Here is an 8426-nt window from a genome sequence, read left to right on the forward strand (position 1 = left end):
TCTCTCTCTCTCTCTCTCTCTCTCTCTCTCTCTCTCTCTCTCTCTCTCTCTGTCACACAGTCCGCACTCCTTCGGAAGAAGAAGAAGGCCACATTTCGCTGTCTCGCTTTGTTGGTCGAATGTGGTCATCGTTATGTTCGACCTTTCGTGGTGACCATTCGATAATGGCCGCACGCCGTAGGAGATCACGACGTCAACCATCCTGGTACTCCCGAACCGAGCCTCACTTATTCCATCAGTTCCGCTCACAGCCAAAGGGATATGGGGGAGCACCATGCGTAACGGTACGAACTAGTTCCCAGTGGACACGTCACACAATACCAGCAATGATGGGGTCACTAGGGAACTAGGGATCCAGTGCGACCAGGCAGTATGACGTCCCGATACGCTGCTGGACGCTCTGGACGACGAGTCGAGCGAACTTTCAAGTCACACGTTCCGAATCGGACAATCATAGGACAGCAGAGCCGAGGGCCGATGGAAAACCTCCAGGAGCACGCATTTTTGCCGCAGTTCCGGGCAGGATTACCAGGAGTCCAACACATCACGGCGGCTGTCGTCGATCAACTTCCGCGGGAGCACCATTCGGACCGCATCCGGTACACCAGTTCTTGGAGCCCCCGGCTTTCCGGTGCCCAACAACAATCGTAAATCGGGAGACACTGCAGTCAACTTCGTCCCTTTATTGTGTGCGTGCCCCGTTCAAGGTTGGCACGCAGGCTCCCCCCTTTGGAAGGATCGACCTGGCCCAGGATACAATGTGTCAACCGTTGACAGTCGACCGTTGACGACGAGTTTGGCACATAAAATTATCCTTTCTTCCCAGCGCCAAGCTTCGTTCTCTGTTTCGCCTTCCTTTTGTGTGACTTCCTGACACACTCCTGAGTTGGGGACTGTTGGGGCCCCTTCTTCGCTCTCTCTCTTTTTCTCTCTTTTACACTTGACCCTATTTGTGTCACCCTCGGTCTCCCTCTCTCGAGCGCACTCTCTCTCTCTCTCTCTCAGGCTCCCAGGCATGGGGACGATGAGGTGAACCTGTGAGGTCCTCGTCAGCTGGACCGAACTCCAGGTCCAAAGGGAATGTGGACGCGGCCGAAGCTTCGAGCACCAAGCCCCCACGCACGCACGCACGCACGCACGCACACTCTTGCCGACGTTGCCGGATCGAGCCCTCCAACTAGACGCAATCAATGAGCGCTGCAAGGGTGTGGGTGCGTGTCAGGACATGGCTGGGGTTCAGTGGCCACCGCACACGGCATGGGAAAGGGGGACGGATGACCACGGCAGGCGAATGTGATTGTTGTGTGGTTGGCGTAGCAAGCGAATGGGGAGATCCTGCGACCAGGACGTGACGGAACGGGCACGGTATCACACGGTTCTATCTATATCTACCGTTCTATCTAACCGCACATGCACACGTGCGCGTGTGTAGGACCTCCCTTGTGCCCGCGTGTGTGCGTGTATATTACTGGCAACTGCGGCCAGGGGGCGACCCCGTCCGTTCCACTCCACTTCTATTGGTCACCGCGGGTACACAGACACCGAGCACCCCGTGATGTCACCCGGGCACCCCGACGGCACCGAGTTTGCGGGTTTTCACTTCGCTTTTCTGCGCCACTCTGTTTTCCCACTCACTCGGCGGCCACGGACGGATGATGGCGTGGGGCTTTTTGGGGGGCAAAAAAAGGGAAAGGTAACCGTGGCCGAAGCGGAGGCAAACCGACACCAACCACTATTTCGTCACTTCGTCCTCCGTCGGTGGGCTTTTCCGCTTCCGTTTGCTTGTTTCGTTTCGCGAATTTCAATCGTCGTCGTCGCCGCTGGACGTCGTCGTCGTCGGAGTCGAGCACTTTTGGCTCGGTCGAAATTTTCCCGTGACTGGTGACACGGGCGCACGGGATGCGAGATTCACTGCGCTGCGCTGCGGCCTCACTCATTCACAAACATCACTCACTCGGCCGTTCACTGGCGCGCGCTCGCTCGCACACATACACGGGCGCACGAGCGCCAAGCTACACACAGCCGCGTGCCGTCCGTACCGACCGTGCTCAAGGAGCAGCAGCAGCAGGAGCAACAGCCACGGGCGCTGCTCGGATTCTTCGGGACCGGATTCTTCACCGTCCGCCTTCGGACTTGGGCTTCTACACGCTCGTCCGCACGCACGCACGCACGCGGCACACGGGCGAACGGGCGGACGGGTCTATTTATTATTAAAATCCAACCCACTGTAGTGTCTGGCGGCTGTGGTGTCCTCTGTCCGCGCGCGCACACGTACACGGAGACAATAGGTCGCGGTCTGCTGCTGGGCTGGCCGCTCGAAAAGGAAAGAACCACCTTCCGTTGTGCCGACGGAGAAAATTCGGCACACTCGCTTCCTCTCTCTCTCTCTCGCTCTTCGTCTCTCTGTTTCACGCTTTCTCTCCGTGTTTCGCGAGGAAAATGAGTGGAACGAATGAGCACCCCCCGACCCAGTGAACAATTTTGAGAGCCCGAAGCTGCCCCTCTGCCTGCGACGCGGCGGAGGAAGGCTGAGACGAGTGAGATCGAACGCCCCTCTGCCTGCGACGAGGCCGAGGAAGAGCGATCTCGCAGCGTACGAAGTGAGCATGAGACGCGTTCGTTGGTTGCCGGGGAAAGAACGGAAGGAATCCCCGTGAGTTTTCAAATCCCCGTGAGTTTGCAGGTCGAAGACGAACGTTGGAGAGAAAGAAAAAGGAATAGAAATAACAGAGACAGCGAGATCGTGGCAAACTCCCGAAGTACCGAGGGTCCGACAGTCTCTCTTTAACTTTTGGTGTGGACTCTGCCTCTGTTTTTTCTAAGTGCCAAGTGTAAAGTACCAAGTGCTTGTGCTTCTCTGTCGATCACGGGTGATCCTGATAGAAATTATCCAGGTAAGTTTAGTGGACAGTATTCAGTGACACCCAAATAATGTTGAAATGTTTTCGCTTTGCTCGTTTCAGATGTCCAATCAGATGTCCAGATGGGATGCAAAGGATTCGATGCAATGCATTTTACAACGAAGGCAGCTACGCACCAAATTGTGAACCGCTAGTGCAGAGTGAAGAGTGTACGAAAAAAGAGAGAGAAAATATATCGAAATGTACCGCCCAAATACGAACTGTTTCATTTTGGTTAGGGGGAATATGGGAGAAAGAAAACGAAAAAAGCGAGAGAACACACAGGTGAGAGACAGGGGGCAACTCGGTGAGAGAATTCAAACGGCTCCTCACTCCATGGACCTTTCGGCTCCTCACAGCGATTCTTTCATATAACGCTATATGGGGGAAGGTATTCGAGACAGCCGTTCGGAACCGAATGAGGACCGGATGAGGAGTGGATTTTTTGGTGAGAAGAGCGAAAATGTTCACTGGGGATTCGAAGGTGCGCGCCTGAGTGCCACGCTGCGAGTGCCGATTGGGAAATTCGGAAAACTGCGTGAGACTTTCAAGTGCTGTACCTGAGACGGAGCGAGAGAGAGAGAGGGAAATGAGAAAATCTTTCTCCGAGAAACTCCGAAAAGAAATTGAAACACTCACAGAGAAAGAGAGACCGAAACAAGGGAAAATCGCGACGCAAGAAAGTTTTCCTCCGCTCTCGCGTAGGGGTTCGTGTTTCGCGATAAATATCCGCAGGACCACCGCCGCCGCCGCCTGCGAACCGGAAGCAAACCGAGCCTCGTCTCCTCGGAGCGGCTTACTAATTGGTGCGTCAATTAGAACGCGAACGGCAGAGCGAGAGCCGCGCCGAACCAGAGAGACAGGCAGAGAGAGAGAGAGAGAGAGAGAGAGAGGGCGCGTGGTTTGCGTGTTGTGAAAAGCGCACGCCAAGAAGGGAAACCATATTTCACCATATGGCAGCTCGACGAAGGTGGACTCTGCGAGCTGCTACTGCGACCTACATCGGCGAGGTACCGGGCGAGGATCCGCCGGCTGACGGATGGGCAATGATGAATTAATAAGCCGTTTTGTTTTGCGATGAAATTTGAACCACCAGCGAGTTGGCTGCACATCTGGATCGGTCCAAGGAGGAGTCGGGCACGCCATTCGAACCGGGCGGGTTAGTCGGCAGATGTTCACCACATTCGCATTAGCATGCTGCGCGTGCCAGTGCCAGGCCGCCCGATTGAGTGCGAGCGTGCTAATGAAGTCACCACCTATGGTAAATACTCGGCTTCTTCACCGGCGGCTTCCTTCCCGACGCGCCATTGTGGTGATCTTTCTTCTAAGTGGCATACAAAACAAGGAACGGTCAGATGAACGGCAATGACCGTTTGTGGCAGGTATCGTCGCGAATGTCTCGCGTATCTGGAGAATTGAACATCTCGTCCTGTGTGTCAGAAGCGTTTACTGATTATCTTACTAGGATGTTTAATAAGTTCTTTGCCTCGATAAGAAAATTACATTTTTATGGTTTGAAATTCACTTAGTTATATAGTTATACTTGATTGTATGAGACTCCAATTTAAGAATTCCATCCCTGAAGCGAAAAACTGGATCGCCTTCAAAATACGCTTCCTCAGCTGTTATGACGTCATCGTTTGATGAAAAACGCTTTTCACGCATGATCTTTTGGGTCTGAACACAGATGAAAATCGCTAAGGGCCAAATCTGCGAAATACGGTGGATACTCTAACAATTCGAAGTTTAATTCATGGATTTTTGTTATTTTCAAAATGTTTTTGTGACCGGACGCATTGCTCCATTTTTAGCGAATGCGGCATCCATTTTCCAAACAGCTTTCTGAAACCCAATACTTCAGTCAAAATAGTGGCTACATTGCTCAAGGCCCTAGATGCTAAGGCCCTTTTAACCCCGTAATTAAAGTTGAAGAGTCCTTATACACTTTCAACATTCGTTCACAATTTTCCTTTGCTTTTGAACCTTTCAAACAAAAATTAAATCATTCCACATCACTTGATTTTTTCCATTGTAAAAATATTGTGACGCGTGGATACTAAATGGCTTGTAAAAAAAAATTAAGCAAACGATCGAAATAACACGGCACATGCATATAAATAATGTATTAACGTAACAAAGAAAAGTTGGACTCCTAGTAGCTCCCTGTGTTATCGAGGCAAAAAACTGATTGAACACCCCAGTAATTGTGAACATCTGGGACTACAAGGCAAGGAGATTTCATTCTTGGAAACTGGGCAAAGTAAGACCGAATTCGACTAGTAGCTCTACATAATCCCACAATTCTCGTTAAAGGTACGTTAAAGGTACCTCTAATCGCTACCTGTCACGATGGTTCTATGTTCTTACTGACGACTAACCTAACCTTATAAGCCTTCCCAGCAGCAAAACCTTAAAAGGAGCGCAGATGCAAATAACTTCGAACCAGAGAACGATCATTACCGTACATGAACGATCATACCGCTTGCTTGGAACTGGCGTGACTCACGGATGGCGCTGACGTGCCAGCTGACTTTAAAGAGGGGGTGCCGACCACGGAACCGCCCCCACGGTAACTGTTGGTGACGTATCGTACCGACGAGCGCATAAAAATGACATTGGCGGCATTGGTCATCGGCCGTGAGTAACGGCAATGCGTTTGGAGCGAAATCTTTGCCTTTCGCCCAAAACACCGGCACCACCAAACTGACAACAGAACCCCCGAATCCGGGCAGGGCAGCGTACCTTGGTCCGAAATGCTATGATCTTTCGCTGGCAAAAGACCACCATTTGATCGCACTAATATGCGCGATGGTTAGGAATCGGATACAGCACAGCACAGCCCGTCCACGAGCTTCTTCGCCTTCTTCACTGCTCGGGGACGCATGGGGTTGAGGAATCGGCAGCGGCGGTGGTGGCGATCGTGAGTGAGTAAATTTAGACCAACTTCCTTGAGAATGAGCCGTTTATTTGTTTCGGCCGGCACGGCATGGCATTTCGTGGCGCGTCGGGCGATCCGACGCAAAACAGTGTCAGTGTCCGAAGCCCACCGACAAGGGGGGGGGGGGGCATCCGTGTGCCCAAAATGCATGGGGGCGATCTGTCGGATCAAGGCCGGCGCCGGCTCCGAAGAGGCCGTGTTGTAAACCGTGACAAGCGCGGTGACATTCCTCGCTCGTGACAGCCGATCGCAAATGGAAGTTGAGTGTCGGTGCGTCCGGGAGCTCCCCAGCGCCCCAGCTGTTTACATTCGTACCCTCTTTCTCACGATCCGTGCCGTTTGGGAGTTCCAAAGTGCCCAGTGCAGCCCAGTCCACCTGGCAGTGAAACGTCACGAGTGCGGCTGTGAATAACGCTTTGTTTACCACGCGCCACATGCGTATGACAAGTGTCAAACACGCGAGTTCCAGCTCGTCCATTTCTCTGGTCGTCCGGTGGTGCCGTACCCCATTATGTTAATTCCCGAGTAGCACCCCGAATGGCCGAATGGCGCTGCACGATGTGTTGCGAAACAGGTGGGGACTCTGCACGGTGAGAGTGCTCCGACGCATATACGAGGGAACGCACTCTGGTTGCAACATACGAGAGCGTGCATTTCTTCTTCGCTGTCCTAGCCGCGGACAGTGGCGAACAAAATGGGAGCCGCTGCTACAAAACCAACACTTCTTCCTTTTAATCCGTAGCAGAAGTTTTTGCTCAATTGCATAACTTTAGGCGTAATATTTGGTTTTGATTGCAAATAAAGTGCAACCGTTTGCATACATGCAGGCGCATTCCAAGCAGAACGTTTGGGCATTTCACCTAACATAATCGCCTGAAAGCATACAATTAATGACAATTTGGGACTCCTGCTTCTCCTGTTAGTCTACCAGCTCTTCTTACTCCGAAAGAATTATCGTATCGTAAGATTGATTGCGTAAAGCAAACAACCGACAATTAATTACCGACCACCGAAAGGTACCGGCTAGCCCTGACCGATACGCTCGATTAGTGAAACGTGCGTGAGAGTTACAAAAATTACCGGCTTACCACAGGCAGACACATAAACCGGCCACCGTTTAAATGTCAGGCGCGAGTCAGGTGGGTACTTTCTTTAATTCATTGTCACTCCAATCCACCGGCTTCTACCGACCGACCGACCGGGAGGCGAATCGATATTGACATAAAATTGGTACCGTTCCGTTGGCCCAAGGACACCCAAGGTATGCCAACCCGACCGAAAGGGACCAAGCCGTCCACTGACGGGAGGGACAATGGATGGATGGATAGGGCTGACGGCTGGATGCAATTAACCGGATGGTGGTGACCCGATGTGGACCGGCGCTTCGTGTGACGGCCCGTCGATGCTATCGGTGCGATCCAATCCGATTGACCGTGGGCTACAAGGCCACCGCACCACGCCTGACTACAGGTTTTTGGAGGTTATGGCAGTAGCCGCTGCATTCGATTACGCCGCCGGGTCGGGACCAGGACGCGACGGGCAGCGGACGGCTTTAATGAGGTCCACGCTGAAGACGCCACTGATGGGTGCGCGCGATTTGCATGTCGCCGCACCGGATATACGCCATCCACACAGGCCACAGGCTACGTCTTGCTAAAACAACATGCTGAAAAATGAAGATGTTGACGTGCCGCCATTTTGATGTGAAGGGCATCATAAATAAAGTTCACATAACCGTCCACCCAGCTTGCGACGGTTTGCGTTTGAGATCAGCGCCCAAGCTGGAGAGCTGCCACTGGGCTTCTCTAAAAAATGGCAAAATTCCGAATCGCAACCACAGATTCCACGGATTGGGTGTAGTGATGTGAAAAACATTGCAATGCCCCGCCTGTCGCCCGTCCCCGGCCTTATGTGCGCTCCATAAAGTACAAATCTCAATGATGATAGGCCGCGCGACGCTCAGCCACATCATAGACCCCGGCTGGTTGGTTGACACTGGCCCAACTCTGGCGCTGGACAGGTTTAGATGCTAGCCTTCCATCCGCTCCTCTCCCCATTACCATCCATTACGCTCAATGGGATTGTCGGTCCATGCCGTGACGTCCACTCCTCCGTCCAGTTTTTCGGTTTTATTAGCCAACCCATTAGACAGTAATGACCAGCGCGCGGACTGCCCTGGAGCAGGCCGGATCCAGCTGATTTCGCTATAGACCCCCGGTATGCTGCGCGTGATGTGACAGGTTTATCGTCATGGCGTGGCCGGACTTCCGCGGCCTCGTGGATCCAAAAATTCCAATCCGGCCTGCCCCCGCTTTTCGGGTCCAACCCAAAGAGACCCAAAGAAAAGAAACCTCCCGGTGACCATCATAATCGTAATCTGTTTCACAAACGCGCGCCACTCTAAGTAACGTCTTCTAAACCTGCCCACCCCGCCCGGTCAGACCACACTGCTGCCCACCTTACCAGAAGCGGGGCGGGAAGGAGTCCCGGGGGGAACGGGGGGACAGCACGGAGACGCGAGCGCCCGCGATCGCGATCACGTCTAGACGCGTGGTCCGCGATCGCGCGCTTAGTCTGCTGTGAGATCG

At 52.9% G+C, this 8426-nt stretch overlaps 1 protein-coding gene across 2 annotated transcripts in view; it reads right to left on the reverse strand.

Moving 5' to 3' along the window:
- Positions 1 to 1845, reverse strand: part of LOC131212980 (junctophilin-1) — a 12738-nt gene extending 10893 nt beyond the window's left edge. The window contains exon 1 of one of the 2 annotated variants that reach the window (XM_058207087.1): positions 1731 to 1845. The gene's annotated coding sequence lies outside the window, so the exon portion shown is untranslated. Of the gene's footprint in view, positions 1 to 1392 lie in introns of both variants that reach the window. The other variant, XM_058207086.1, reaches the window with a different exon arrangement.
- Between the last annotated feature and the right edge of the window lie 6581 nt (positions 1846 to 8426).

Source organism: Anopheles bellator, chromosome 2 (assembly GCF_943735745.2).
Source record: "Anopheles bellator chromosome 2, idAnoBellAS_SP24_06.2, whole genome shotgun sequence".
Lineage (NCBI taxonomy): Eukaryota > Metazoa > Arthropoda > Insecta > Diptera > Culicidae > Anopheles > Anopheles bellator.